Below are 16,544 nucleotides of genomic sequence, written 5' to 3' on the forward strand. Positions count from 1 at the left end.
GGTTGAGTTGGGCAGATCACTTGAGGTCTGAGGCCAAGACCGGCCTGGTCAACATGGTGAAACCCTGTCTCTACTAAAAATACAAAAAAAAAAAAAAAAAAAAAAAAATCAGCCAGGTGTGCTGGCACATACCTGTATTCCCAGCTACTCACGGGGCTGAGGCAAGAGAATCACTTGTACCCGGGAGTCAGAGTTTGCAGTGAGGTAAGATCGCACCACTGCACTCCAGCCGGGGCGATAGAGTGAGACCCTGTCTCAAATAAATACACAAACATACTTTTTTTTTCTTGTACTACAGCAATAGTGTAACTATAATTTCTATATTTATTTCTTATCTCCTCAAATGCAAATTGCTGCCAAAAGGAAATTTTTAGACTGCAAAGCTTTCAGGTTATTTTCCTGCATAAAGCATTCTGTAGCGTGTTAGTCAGGATTCTTCAAAGAAATAGAACCAATAAGCTAGGTAGATAGAGATTTATTATAAGGAATTGACTCACTCAATTATGGAGACTGAGAAGTCCTCCAATCTGACATTGGCAAGCTGGAGACTGAGAAAAGATGGTATTGTTCCAGTACAAACCCAGAAGTCTGAGAACCAGGGGAGGCAATGGTGTAAGTCACAGCCCACGTCAAAGTCCCTAAAACCAAGAGTGCCTGTATCCAAGAGGAGGAGAAGATGGATGTCCCAGCTCAAGCAGCATTTGCCCTGCTTGCCTTTTTTCGTTTATTTAGATCTTCAGTAGATTTGGTGATGTCCACCCGCCTTTGTGATGTCAATAGTCTTTACTAGCTACCAATTCAAAAGCTAATCTTTTCCAGAAACACATCCACTGACACACACAGAAATAATGCTTTCCCAGTTTTCAGGGCATCTCATAGTCCAGTCAAGTTGGCACATAAAATTAATCTTCACATCTTGTCTTTTATCACAGTAACAGTGATGTTCAAGAAAGGGTGCTTACTGCTCTAGCAATGTAAAAATGTATCATGGTATAGGCATAAAATATTTATATTTTTAATTTTAATTTTTATGCATAAATCTATCAGAAAGGTACATCCAGTTTTCCACTTATTTGAAAATAAATGTAAATTTTTTTTAAAAAAATTGATACTCCTTCAGTCTTGGTTTAAGTCCTTGTTCTTAGCTTACTATCATCTTTGACACTGCCCCTGTGCCTTATATTCCTGGGTATTCTGAAATAAACTGGCACTTTTATTTTGAATATTTCTTTTGTCAGGCAGAAATTGTATATATCCAGATAATTACAAAACTGTACATTTGTTCCAAAGGAGTTTTGCTATGTATTTTTTTCACAAATAACAAAACACTCTTGGTATTCATAGAGGAAAAAGGAGTTTATTAAATTTTTTTTTGACTTTTTTCTCTTGACTTTTAGGAATATTTTTCTATAATGAAACACTCTATTTTTCTCTATAATAACCAGGGGAAAAAAAGGTTGTCTTTTCAGAGAAGTATCAACTCTAACAGAAAGTGTAGTTAGAGAAAAGGACATAAATATTAGGGAGGAAATATAAAATAAATGTAATTTCAAAGTTGCTCATTATCTATAATCTAATATGAATAACTGTTGTGTTTTCTTAGGCAAAATTGGGATAATTATGACCTTTGTTTGTCTGAGATTGAATTGAGTTTATTTAGATATCTTCAGGTTATCTCAGTCGCCTCTTGTATCATTATCAATATGTATCCTGAGATCATTTTTCTTTTCCTTAAATCTTTGTTCTTATTGCCAGAAAAGCATTCTTGGGAGACTAGTCACCGCAATAGATTTGTCAACCAGTAAAATGGAGAATTTAGATTGTGCTTGATGAATATCTCAGCTCACATTTCTGCTGGGCATAAAAATGTACCCAGTCTGTCAAAGAAGCACTAATTTTATATCACTCTAAAGCCACATATTTTTCAAAACCAAGACTTTGACATGTAAAAATATTGGACTTGTTTTATTACGTGTGACTTTTAAAAAGTAGTTGATTGTTAATAATGAATTGGACCTAACAAGATTTCTCCACTTAATGGTATTTTGTTGTGTTGGTTTCTGTGTCTGTATGGGGTTTCGTTGTGGTAGTTTCTGTGTCTTTATGTATATAGATAGCTACAACAGCCATATTTCCAACTGCCAGTTTTACATGATCTACTGAAGAATAAAACGGTGCTTCAGAATTAGCATGATACAGGCTGGTGAAAAATTTGATATTACATGTATATATATACACACACACACTATTAAATTAAATATTTTCATATTTAATTCATATCTGACTTTGGGCTATTAGTCACAAATTGTAATGATTTGCTGAAGTAATTGTGTAATAATTATGCTAATATTTACATTTTTATGCCTTGGGATAATTTTAAAGCACTTTTTGATTAAGATTCTTTGGAGAACTCAATATGCAAACTAGTAACTTGGTCGAGAACATCAATATCTTCGTTGGCAAAATTCACTGTTTTTCATAGAGTATTCATGGTCTGGTTGTAGCATTTAAACTGAAGCATTATTATATCTGTAGTTAGCACTAACTAGGTAAATACTCAGAAAAATTATCCACTTGAATTAAAATAATAATGAGGCGCTTATAAAGTATAATTTATTTATTGCATTTAGGCACTTTTATATTGTTATTAATTCCTTTCACAAAATAAATATTTAGATTGAAAGAGAAATACATTTTAATGACTACGTATGAGTAGAATTGATATGCAATTTATTCTACATACTGTTATGTGTTCATATTTTTATATTTAGGAAAATAAAATTTAAAATACCATAACCTTTTCCTTAGCTAGTGGTAAACAATGAAGGAGCTCACACCTGATGAAATTTATAATCGTCTTCTCCAGCCTATGCACAAGCTGGTGGATCCCAGTAGAAACATGAAAATTATCCAGAAAATGATATTAGTAACATTTCTGGTAAAACGGGGGTTAAATTTCAAATCCAACTGATATGTTTATAAAATAAGTGGAGAATAAAAGTAGTCAGGATTCTCTAGAGGGACAGAACTAATAGAATATATATATATATATTTTTTCATATATAATCCTATTATATACTCCATATTATATATGTATACATATATATAAAATATGGAGATTATTACATATTAACTTACATGATCACAAGGTCCCACAATAGGCTGTCTGCAAGCTGAGGAGCAAGGAGAGCCAGTCCGAGTCCCAAAACTGAGAACTTAGAGTCCAATGTTCTAGGGCAGGAAGCATCCAGTATGGGAGAAAGATGTTGGCTGGGAGGCTAGGCCAGTCTCATTGCTTCATGTTTCTGCCTGCTTTATATTTGCTGGCTGCTGATTAGATTGTTTTCTCCAGATTAAGGGTGGATCTGCTTTCCCCAGTCCACTGACTCAAATGTTAATACCCTTGGAAATACCCTCACAGACACACCCAGGATCAATACTTTGTATCCTTCAATCAGGTTGACACTCAATATTAACCATCACGGTAGGTAACTACAAATAATGGGTACCCATAACTCTACCAAAAATCATTAATTTGGAAAAAAAATTAGGCGATTAAATGTTGTGACCATGAAGCTCATCTGTTATCTTCAGTTAACAGAGAAAAAAGAAAAAAGACTTATTTTCTTTGAGGTCATTTTTTTTCCAGCAATATAGGTTTACATAAAATATTCTAAATCATCAGTGAAAAATGTGATTATTGCTGAAATGTGACATGAATGTAACAATATAATATATTCACAGTGTTTTCCTGTGTTGTTCTCTTAGATTTACAAGAGAATGAAAAGTTAGATTGAAAAGTGACTTCTGTGAACATTGTTAGTGTACTTCTCTACATAATAGCATAAAAGTTGTCCTATTTAAAATTCATTATCTTGGCTGGGTGCAGTGGCTCATGCCTGTAATCCCAGCACTCTGGGACACTAAGGCAGGCGGATCACCTGAGGTCAGGAGTTCGAGATCAGCCAGACCAACATGGAGAAAACCTGTCTCTACTAAAAATGCAAAATTAGCCAGGTGTGTTGGTACATGCCTGTAATCTCAGCTACCCTGGAGGCTGGGTAAGAAAATTGTTTGAACCCGGGAAGTGGAGGTTTTGGTGGGCTGAGATCGCGCCATTGCCCTCCAGCCTGGGCAACAAGAGCAAAATTCAAATAAAATGAAATAAAATAAAAAATTTATTATCTCAATTACCTTATCTCTGCACTAAGGTGAGTCAGTTTGATCAAAACATTTAGAAATTGTATTAGGTTTTAAGAACTGAGGAAAGTTCTACAGAGAACATTGTGAACTGATTGTGTATACGTATGTCATCCTTTTGAATGATGCAGTTTTAAAACATTACTTCATCTTTGGTTAGTATTTAATGGAATTTTACTTTATAAATTAGAGAAATTGAGTAGAACAGGAAAGCTACTGGCTATGCTTTTCTTCAAGGTAGAAAATAGAATTAACACAATGTTCTCTGCTATGGAAAGAACACACAGCTCTGGAGGGTAGAACAGTAGACTACTACATGCCGTGGTGTCTTGTCATTTCCATGGCATCTTACACCCGTAGCGAGAAATGCTAGCATCTCATTGCCGCATCACTGATCATTATTCATACAGAACACACAAGCTTGTTATTAGATAACTCTTTGTGTTTACTAGTAAATAAAATATTTAATACCTACAAATACTTAAAAAATCATAATGAACTAAAAAAGTAAAATAATTTGTTTATTCACCAATAAGCTGAATCTCTGTAGGTTCCTCTCTGATCCTTTGTTCTCTCTTATGTGGGGTAATCAGTAAGAAGCAAGCACATTTTTGTCTTCCATGTTTCAAAATACTTAGTGTATTGATTACAATAGTGATTCATGCCTTTCAGAGTTGAAAAACTTAAAGTATATATAGACTTAGAACACATTCATAAGTATTCTTTTATTCTCCAATACATTTTTCATCAAAAAGTCAACCCATCTACTGACTTTCAATTACCATGAGACAGACAGTGTTTCTCACAATTTTAGTCTTAGAACAACTTTGAAGTCTTAAAACGTATTAAAAACCCAATTTTTTTTATGATTTGTATGAGCCAATATTTACTATATTATGAATAAAAGGTAAAGAGTTTAAAAATATTCATTTCACAAGCTTATTTAAAAATAATGCAGATGTAATATGTTAATAAAAATATTTTAAACAAATGTTTTCCAAGATTAAAAAATTAATAATAAGTTCATCATTGTTTTACATTTTTGGCAAATTTCTTTAATGTTTGGCTTCTGGCATAATAGAGCCAGCTGAATTTTTACAGCTGCTTCTCTGTTTCAGTCATTGCGATATGCTGTTTAGTTGAAGCACGTAAAAAAATCTGACTTTATTCATACGTGTAGTTGAAAAGGGAGGCATTTTAAAATCCTTTGTCAGATAGTTGTGAATTTTTTAAATAGCACACCCAAACTCAACAATTGGTAGTTTTTATAAAGCTTAATTGCCAAATGGAAGCTGAAACTACCTTATTAAACTTTCATATTGTGTTAATTAAAATCCATTGTTCAACCTTACACTATGAAAACATTTGTTACCCATATATTATTTGTAACATTTTTTTATCCATGCATCAATCATTTTTTTAAAAAAGTTGTTCACAAAGATGTATGTATCTTTCAATATGAACACATATTATTTTAAAAATCACAATTGCTAATATCAATAATCTGATCAGGATATTCTTTAAGCGTTACAGTACTGTCAAACTCATGGGGCAAATACAAGCTTTCCAAAATTTTATATTTGTTTAAATACTGAACTTCATCACTGGCAACAAATGCTAACAAGTAGTTTCTTTGAACAGGCAGGGTCTCTTTTCACAGTTAAAAATATACGTACCCAATACCCAACTTTAAGCAATCACATTTTTTTTCTGACACTATGCAAAAACAAAAAACAAACAAAACAAACAAAAAACTAGATATAAACAATGTTCCATGAGAGAACAGCTAGTGTAGCTCACAGCTCACAACTCCAAGTGCCACACATGTACTGGGCTTCATAACACAATGTTAGAACTTCATGCGTAGTTCCGATTTCTACACAATGAATACAAAAAACAATGCATATTCGAGGGTACATAATTGTGTGTGTGTGTGTACTTTTTATCAAGGAGAAATTGACATCTTTTTCCCTCCCTTCATCCCTCTGTCCCCCGTCCCTCCTTCCCCTCCCCTCTCCTCATCTTACCCTCCCCTCCCTTCTGTTCCCTTCCCTTCCTTCCCCCCTTTCTTCCTTTTCTTTTTCTCTTTCTTTCTCTTTTCTTCCTCCCTTGTTTCTTTCCTGCTTGTGTAAAGTGTTGAAGAATACAATGAATCGTAATATGGTTTAGAGTCACTTTCTTGATGTATGCAAGGGCACCAGTGTTTCTCTAATCAATTAATTACTTAACTGACCAATTTTTAATTTACAAATACAAATTGTATCTATTTCTAGCATGCAACATGATAACTGATACATATAGACATTACTGAATGGCTAAATCAAAGGCATCAGTATTTTTACCCACCATCATTATTTTTAGCATCACTGTCACTGTCAATACAGTGGAAACAAAAAATGCATCATTTGATTAAGACAAAAATAGTGTCAGCCTTGAACACCCCTGACAGGCTCTCAGGGATCCCCATGGGGCTAGGGAACACATTTCAAATACCACTGCCTTAATTTAATTTTTGATGTCACATTCTCAGTACCTTAGAATTTATGCAAATGTATTATGGGAGAAAGACATAAAACCTGACATAATTTAAGAAGACATTTTAATGAATAATTTTATAGAAAACATTACCATCAAGTTTAGGTTCTCATTATCAAGTCCCTTCCAACATTGTGAAAACACATTGCAGAGGACTGACCTAGTTATGGCTCTGTGAGGCCTTTAAGCCAGGGCTACTAAATTATTGTCACTTACAAACATAATTAGCACATCTCATTAGCTAATGAAGATAATGACCATTAAAATTCTCTCCCAATTTACGGTTTCCCATTTATCACAATTTAACAACAATGCTGTTTAAGGGTAATAACAAAATTGGCTTACAAATGACCCCTACACTAACAAGCAGTACCTTGTATCAAGGAGTGAAGTATTATTTATTCATTGCATCCTAATTATATTATCTAGTGGAGTTGTATTGCTGATGACATTCCAACGCTATTCAGTCAACACAATCTGAATTATCATTTTTAGGTTGAAAGTGCAAAGCCACACCACACAGAATATAACTACTTTTCTCTGGCAATATTTATTTACAAAGCAGTTATTGTTAATTTCTACATTCCAAGGAGCAATGGATTATTTATTCATTGCATTCTAATTATATTACATAGTAGAGTTGTACTGCTGATTATTTTCCAATGCTATTCAGTCAATACAATCTGAATTATCATTTTAGGTTGAAAGTACAAAGCCACACCACACAGAATACTCGGGAAGGGGAACATCACACACCGGGGCCTATCATGGGGAGGGGTGAGGGGGGAGGGATTGCATTGGGAGTTATACCTGATGTAAATGACGAGTTGATGGGTGCTGACGAGTTGATGGGTGCAGCACACCAACATTGGCACAAGTATACATATGTAACAAACCTGCACGTTATGCACATGTACCCTAGAACTCAAAGTATAATAATATAAATAAATAAATAAATAAATAAATAAATAAATAAATAAAAGTATTTTTCTCTAGCAATTTTTTTTTTTTTTTTAGACAGAGTCTCGCTCAGTCACCCAGGCTGGAGTGCAGTGGTGCTATCTCGGCTTGATGCAAGCTCTGCCTCCTGGGTTCACGCTATTCTCCTGCCTCAGCCTCCCCAGTAGCTGGGACTACAGGCGCCCGTCACCACGCATGGCTAAATTTTTTGTATTTTTAGTAGAGACGGGGTTTCACCGTGTTAGCCAGGATGTTATCGATCTCCTGACCTCGTGATTTGCCCACCTCAGCCTCCCAAAGTGCTGGAATTAGAGGTGTGAGCCACCACTCCTGGCCTCTAGCAATTCTTATTTACAAAACACTTATTGTTAATGTCTACATTTCAAGTATTTAAATAAAGGATAAATAATTACTGATACAAATAGACTATAAAAGCATTTCATAAATAATCTTATTTATAATTTGTAAATGCTCTATTTTTCAAACTCCTTGTTTTTTCTAAAAATTTATTTTCCAGGTTTTTGTTAAGTACAATTTAAGGATATATGACATAATATTTTTTAAAGTTTTCAAAATTGTTAACATTCTCAAAAGGATAATATGGAATGAAATACTATTTGGGAACTGCTGAAATAATGCATTTATATTTAAGCAAAATGTTCAATTAGAAATTTATGGATTCCTAATATTATTTTGAGAGTTGATGCATTATTGGTCTATTGCCATATGACAAATTATCATAAATGTACTGGCTTAAAACAGCATCCAATTATGTCACAGTTTTTGTAAATCAGGCCTGTTAGACCTGAGTTGTCTGGCTGTCACAAGGCAAAGCCACGTGTTGGTCAGGACTATGATTCCACCTGAGGCTCAAGGTCTTCTCCAAGCTTATTTAATTGGTTGGAAGATTTTAGTTCCTTGCAGTTGTAGAACTAGGTTTCCCATCTTCTGCTGGCTGTTAGTCAGATGTCACTTTCAGCTTCCAGAAGTAGCCCTTAGGACCTAACCAAAATAGTATCTTACTTCTGCTAAGTCAGCAGGAGAATCAGCTTGCTATGATGGAGTCTTACAATGTAACGTAACATATCGTAACGTAATATCATACTGACAGACTGACTATCCCATCACATTCTTAGATCCTACCTACAATCAAGGTAAAATGATTACACAGTACCTGTACAATAGGGATGGGAATCTACCACTCTCTGATATAGAGTTATTTAAGTCTTTCTGAAATGCAAAATATGTCCACCCACTTTCAGGGTTCCTCAGATTCTCATCCCATTGCACCATCAGCTCAAAATCCAGAATCTCATCACAATATCGTCAATTCAGTATAACTTACAAGTCAAATCCAAGCGTATGTAAGAGGTCTCAGCCTAATTCATTAAGTAGAGCTCCTGGAGCACAATTCTCTACCTGTGAACTTGCACAATTTAAGAGACAAGTTATTGCCCCCCAACTCTCCCAATTTATAATGGTGGAACAAGGATAGGATTATACTTATCAACACTGTTTCAAAAATAGGAAAAATGGAAGATGAGCAGCAATAACTAGTCCGTTACACCCAATCAAGAAAATCCAGCATTTCAGAAGTGTTGGGGACAGCAATAGCCAGTACCTTACACTTCTGAAATGTTGGATTTTCTTGACTGGATTTTACGGCTTATCTAAAGGCTGTGGCTCTTGGTTGAGAAAATCTGTAAGGCATACCCTTCATTTATTGAAAGGAACTTAGTGTGAATGAAGTCGTTTTGACATTTTGAACTTTCCAAGATTTTAACTAAAGATTGTGCAGTCGCATCTCCACTTTTTTTTTGTTTGTTTGTTTATAAGATATACTTTCAGCAGCCATTTTTGGTAGGCATCTCTTGCCACTTGGAAAGGCCAATTATTTTAAAAATAATCTACTTGTATTCATGTCTAACCTTTCTGCAATCTATCTCTCTTCTCTCACATTGTACTGTAAACTGCAAGAAGAAACCAGGCAGCATCTGTGGCATTTAGCTATATAGTTGACGCTTGAACAACACAGGGGCTAGGGGACTAACCCTCTATGCAGTTGAATATCCACAAATAACTTTTGACTTCTCAAAACTTAACTACTAATAGGTTACTGTTGACCAGCAGCCTTAGAGATAACATATACAGTCAGTTAACACATATTTTGTATATTCTGTGTATTAAATACTGTATTCTCAAGTAAGCTAGAGAAAAAATGTAAATAAGAAAGTAATAAGAAAGGGAAAATAGATTTACTGTTCATGAATGGAAGTAGATCGTCATAAAGGCCTTCATCCTTATTTTCTTCACATTGAGTAGTCTGAGTAGGAGGAGGAAAAGGAAGGGTTTGCCTTGGGGCCGCAGGGGTGGCAGAGGTGGGAGAAAGTCCACATGTAAGTGGAACCATGTAGTTGAAACCTATGTTGTTCAAAGATCAGCTATATATCCAATTTCATCATTTAAAAGCTCTGATTGGTGCATAACCACAGGACACAGCTTTGCTAACATTCTTTTACTGCATAACACAATTCCATCTCTCTTCTAGTTTTCAGTAACATTCCTCACTTTCCTCTGAGCCCTCCCTCAGAGGGCTGAGGGCCTGAGCATCTTCAAAATCCAGTTTTCTAACAATTGGTTCAGGGGGATTTAGATTTTCACTCTTGTGCTTCTTAAAATCCTTCCAGCTTCTACTAACTTTCTGGTTTTAAAGCCAGTCACACTATTTTTAGGTATTCGTTGCAGCAGCACACCATTTTCAAGTCCCAAACACTGTATTTGTTTCCTGTTGTGGGTGACAAATTATCTCAAGGCTTCCATGGGTCAGGATTTTGGACACGGCCTACCTAGGTTCTCTGCTCAGGGGCTTCACTAGCAAAAATCAAGGTTTTAACTACAGCTTGACTTATGAATTTCATAGTGAATCTCAGGGTCAGTACACCTGGAGTTCACCTTTTGATTACTCATACCAGCTTTCTCTGAGTTCTTTGTATACAAAACCAGGCAATTGCCACCTCTTCATATTCCTGTAGTGTTAGGGTATTTTAGGACTTTCTGTTTCTGATTTAATGATACTGAACACATAAGTATGCAACTAATAATAACCAAAAACATTCATGTTGTAAGAATCGGGCATTGAATTGAAAAATAATTAAAATTAAATACAAATAAATAACAACTAAAGGCCGGGCGCGGTGGCTCAAGCCTGTAATCCCAGCACTTTGGGAGGCCGAGACGGGCGGATCACGAGGTCAGGAGATCGAGACCAACCTGGCTAACACGGTGAAACCCTGTCTCTACTAAAAAATACAAAAAATTAGCTGGGCGTGGTGGCAGGCGCCTGTAGTCCCAGTCACTTAGGAGGCTGAGGCAGGAGAATGGCGTAAACCCGGGAGGCAGAGGTTGCAGTGAGCTGAGATCTGGCCATTGCACTCCAGCCCGGGCAACAGAGCAAGACTCCGTCTCAAAAAAAAAAAACAAACAAAAAAAAAAAACTAAAAGTTATTATAACCATGTATGTGATAGTTAATTTGTTCAAGAATTAATTGGTGGATTGTTGCTGATCCAATATCATATTAGAAATAGTTATTTAAGGTTAAACAGCATTAATATATCCAAATTTATGTGCAGTTTAACAATACAAACACAACTTTTCACATGGAGGATTGCCCTTTCTGCTGTTTAAATTCAGTTATTGGAATGCTGACTGAAACCAAGTGTAGTAAAGATGGTTAGCAATTAAATGAGTAAATATTGGATGAAAAAATAGTTTTTGAATATGAGTTTTCCTCGGAGGAGGACGTGACTTCGGGAGTAAAGCTTGCTTCAGACATCTTCTATGTATTTTTTTCTTACTGACACTCTTACAGAGAGTTTCTGATTTTTAAAAATAAAAACTTGAATTCTCATTTTTATTTAGCCTAGTTCTATAAAAACACAATGAGAAATTTACAACAAAGGATTCTAATGTTATTATGCTGCCACATAATATTATGTTTTGCTGTTGTTATTTCTGGTCAACCTGCAGAGACTTTAGTTACTGTGATTATATTATAAACCTGTAAATTGGAGAATGAATTGAAATGAAGGGCTCTGCAAAATAACATAGAAAACTTTGAAGTACTGACCTATATAATAAGTGAGAATACATTTTGTACAACTACATACATATTTTTAACACATTCCTTCTCTAGTTAAGCGTATACTTTATTATTTCAAGAGCTCAGACATGAAAATGAATACTGCTGAAATTTTCTGTAAAATAATCGTTGCATTTTAAAACATTAGGCACACTGAGATTGATAAAGGAGACAAGATAGTGTGATTTAAAGTGAAGTGAAATATATGTTTCTTAGAAGTAAATATTATAAATTCTTTTTCAAAAGTATTTGAATGAATTGTTTCATTGCATTTAAATAAATGTATACAATGCAGGAAATTGAATTGTTTATTGGTGACATTTCCTAATTGACAGAGTTTTTGTCAATATACTAAGAACTATTCAAACTTAATTTTCTTTTGTCAGATATTAAACAGTTATTCAAGGAGACCGTATCACATTTAGAGTCAGAGCTGTGCATTGGGCTCTATGCACTGCAGAGGGTGCTGCTTATTCTATGGTAGCAATAGAGCCAAGATAAAATGATCAGTCATATGCTTTCTCCCTTCTTTCCCAAGAGTCTATATTAACCTTAGCACAAAATGTCAGCTATGTATAAATAGGTCCCCACGTGCTTACACATGATTTTCCATAGAGTATAATATTCTAATACCTCAATTTTTAAAATTATCGCTTGAAAATCTTTGCTGCTTCTCATCCCAAATCATGTGAGCATGGGTTGCAGGGTACATATTGTGCATTAGTTGTGATGAGCACCAGTTCCTAATGACAGCCCACGTGAACACTGTGTCATCAATAGTTCCTGGAATTAAACTTGGAAATCAGTCACATCAGATATTATTTACTCTTAGTTTTAAGGTGGTCATTTTGGAAAAGGTCCATGGAGTTGTTATGGTAACCCTGAAGCTTATGAGTACTACACGTTCTAACAGAATCTGGAAGTTTCGCCCTGACAAACAGATAGAGGATGATGCTGGATGGATGGATAGATACAGACAGATAGATGATAGACAGACAGATACATAGATGATAGACAGAGACCACCAAGCTACTACAAATCTCGTTTTTCTCTTAGTACTTCCAGAACATCATAGCCCATTTCTTACTTTTCTCATCCTAGTGATTGCTATTTCTCATTTCCCTGACTTTAAAGGACTCAGTTCTTACATTTCACTCTTAGGTAACCCCTTGCAGACACTTCAGACTCTCTTCAACTCCCTATTTTTTTCGCCCAGATTCCAGCTATCAGGTACCAGACATTTCTACTTTGCTGAACACTGACACATCTTAACTTCTGTCTTCACAGTACTTAGGATAACCTGATATACAATGTGTATTTGCGTATTTGGGTGTACACTTTTCTCTCATCCACCACTCCCTGCATGCCCAAAATGTGAATGTGTCCAGAATCGGTGGGTTCTTGGTCTTGTTAACTTCAAAAATGAAGCCTCAGACCCTGGTGATGAGTGTTACAATTCCTAAAGATGTTGTGGCCAGAGTTTGTCCCTTCAGACATTCAGATGTGTCTGGCACTTTTTTCTTCTGGTGGGTTCGTGATCTCGTTAGCTTCACGAAGCTGCAGACCTTCCCAGTGAGTGTTCAGCTCAAATAGGCAGTGTGAATGGAAACGGTGAACAACAGCAAGATTTACTGTAAAGAGCAGAAGAACAAAGCACCCGCCATATACCAGTAGACCAGAATGGGTTGCCGTTGGTTTGCTCAGGCAGCCAGCTTTTATTCCCTTATCTGACCCCACCCACTTCATGCTGATTGGTCCACTTTACAGAGAGCTGATTGGTCCATTTTGACAGAGTGCTGATTGGTGCGTTTACAATCCTTTAGCTAGGCACAGACTGCTAGACAGAAGAGTTCTCCAAGTCCCCACTAGGTTAGCTAGATATAGAGTACTCATTGGTGCATTTACAAACTTTGAGCTAGACACAGAGTGCTGATTGGTATATTTACAATCCCTTCGCTAGACATAAAGGTTCTCCAAGTCCCCACTAGACTCAGGAGCCCAGCTGGCTTCACCTAGTAGGTCTCGCACCGGGGCCGGGGGTAGAGCTGCCTGCTAGTTCCGCGCCTTCCTCCCATACTCCTCAATCCCTGGGCGGTTGATGGGACCGAGCGCGCTCCTGGAGGAGGTTCCCGCCCCGCGAGAGCTCACCGCCACGGGGTGTTCCGGCATGGCGGGCTGCAGCAGGTCCCGAGCCCTGCCCCACGGGGAGGCAGCTGAGGCCCGGCGAGAACTGGAGCACAGTGCTGGCGGGCTGGCACTGCTGGGGGACCCGGTTCACCCACCGCAGCTGCTGGCCGGGCTGCTAAGCCCCTCATTGCTCTGGGCCGGCAGCGCCGGCCGGCCATTCCAAGTGCCAAGTGCGGGGCCCGCCAAGCCTGCGCCCGCGCCCGCCGGAACTCGCGCTGGACTGTGAGCGCTGCGCGCAGCCCCGGTTCCTGCCCCTGCCTCTCCCTCCACACCTCCCTGCAAGCGGAGGGAGCCGGCTGTGGCCTCGGCCAGCAAAGAGAGGACTCCCACAGTGCAGTGGCAGGCGGAAGGGCTCCTCACGCGCCGCCAGAGTGGACGCCGAGGCACAGGAGGCGCTGAGAGTGAGGGCTGCTAGCACACTGTCACCTCTCATAAGTACCATGAGGGCAGTGTCTTTTATCTCTTTTGTTATGTGTTGCGTTGCTAGTATAAATAATAATGTTTGGCATATAGTAATACTCAATACATAATTGCTGAATGACTGACATACTCCTAAAATATTTGAGGCATCTGACCTCTGTAAGTGTAATTTTTATCAGTTTTGGATATAGAAATCATGTATCAAATCACATTGTCAACTAAGGACATAATAAGCTGATTTGGGCTAAGGTCAGAGAATAAGCATAATTCTTATGCTCCTGCTTTTGGATTTTGAAAGGGATTATTATCTACTGAGAACACATTTTTACCTCTTAGTTTTCTTCTTTTAATATTGACTTTCCAATGTTAACACTTCAATCCAATAAGCATTATGTTGTGTATACATACAACATATATATTATTTGGTATAATGCATGTATTGTATACGTTAGGGATTATATTCAAGTTTAATATATTGAAATAAAAGTCATAATTCTAGAACAATATATATTTTTAATTGATTTACAATACTCCCTTGCTAATCATATTATACTTCAGGTTATACTGAACGTTGTTTCTTGCATTTCTATTCTGATCTTTCATATTCTCTTTGTTTGAAAGTATAGTGGTTATTCAAATCATAAAACATTAAGTTTATGAAAATAACTTTTATAAACATTTTATGTAAAATCACTAAAATAGTTTATATTTAAATTTTGACCATGTTTAAGGCGTAATATTAAGTGTTTAAATAGCTTGTAACACTGAAGTTAAAACTTCTTTATGTCTTGATGTACCAAGGGTCAAAGAACAAGACTAAATTGCCCATATCTACATGGCTAACACATGACGGAGCTAAAATTCTAACTGGACATAGTTTCAAAATGTCATGCCCTAAAAAGAAAAAAAAATCTAGCAGTTCAAACCTATCAAAAATTTATCTCTTCAAAAATGTATTTGCTCTCCAAACTCAGTTCTGTTTAATGTGTAACATAATAAATATGTTTTAACTATGCATAGATTTTTATGTGTTGAAATATATATTTTATATTTTTGTTTTATTTTTATGCAGGACTCAACCACAGCAATATATAAGAAGAACACACAACAAACATTCCTGAACTGATTTATAAGGTAAAACTTATAATTTCTGTTATAAATTATGAATTTATAAATTTCTGCTAAAACATTTCTGTGATAAATTTCTGTTAAATACTATAGAAATGTCAAAATTGTTGTCGTAGTTTATCTTAAGGATCATCTAGAATTACACTGAATTATTTAGAAATTTAACATATTCTGTGTTTCAAATCGCTCTTTAAGAAACTTAACTTTTTTTTTGTATGAATGGATACATGTGCAAGTTTGTTACAGGAGGATATTGTACCCAGGTAGTGATATTGTACCCAGTAGTTTTTCAACCCATCCTCCCTCTCCTCCCTCTCCTTCCCTCCCTCTTCCAGCGGTCTTCCATGTCTTTTTTTTCCCTTATTTATGTCCATGTGTGCTAATTTTAGTTCTCATTTATAAGCGAGAACATGTGGTATTTGTTTTTGTTGTTGTTGTTCCTGATTTAATTTGCTTAAGATTATGGCCTTCAGTTCCATTCATGTTGCTGCAGAGGACGTGATTTTATTCCTTTCTTATGGCTGCGTAGTATTCCACGTTGTATATGTATGACATTTTTTTTTTTAATCCAATCTACCATTAATAGACACCTAGACTGATTCCTTGCCTTTGCTATTGTGCCTAGTGTTGCAATGAACATACAAATGCATGTGTCTTTCAGTATAAAGATCTATTTTCCTTTGGGTATACACACAGTAATGCAATTGCTGGATTGAATGGTAGCTCGGTTTTAAGTTCTTTGAGAACTCTCCCAACTTCTTGCCACTGTGGCTGAACATAATTTACACTCTAACTGACATGAATAAGAGCTCTCTTTTCTTTACAGCCTTTCCAGGATCTGTTGTGTTTGTGGTAGCAGGTGTCATTCTTTAATTTCATGTTTAGCACTCCCTTAAGGACCTCTTGTAAGGCTGTTCTAGTTGAAATAAATTCCCTTAGCATTTGCTTATCTAACAAAACTTTTATTTCTTCTGC

At 36.3% G+C, this 16,544-nt stretch overlaps 1 protein-coding gene across 1 annotated transcript in view; it reads left to right on the forward strand.

The window, feature by feature from the left end:
• Positions 1 to 16,544, forward strand: part of CDH18 (cadherin 18) — a 1,112,094-nt gene that overhangs the window by 306,418 nt on the left and 789,132 nt on the right. The window contains exon 2 of the mRNA XM_073014822.1: positions 15,514 to 15,575. The gene's annotated coding sequence lies outside the window, so the exon portion shown is untranslated. The remainder of the gene's footprint in view (positions 1 to 15,513; positions 15,576 to 16,544) is intronic.

This window comes from Chlorocebus sabaeus, chromosome 4 (genome assembly GCF_047675955.1).
Source record: "Chlorocebus sabaeus isolate Y175 chromosome 4, mChlSab1.0.hap1, whole genome shotgun sequence".
Lineage (NCBI taxonomy): Eukaryota > Metazoa > Chordata > Mammalia > Primates > Cercopithecidae > Chlorocebus > Chlorocebus sabaeus.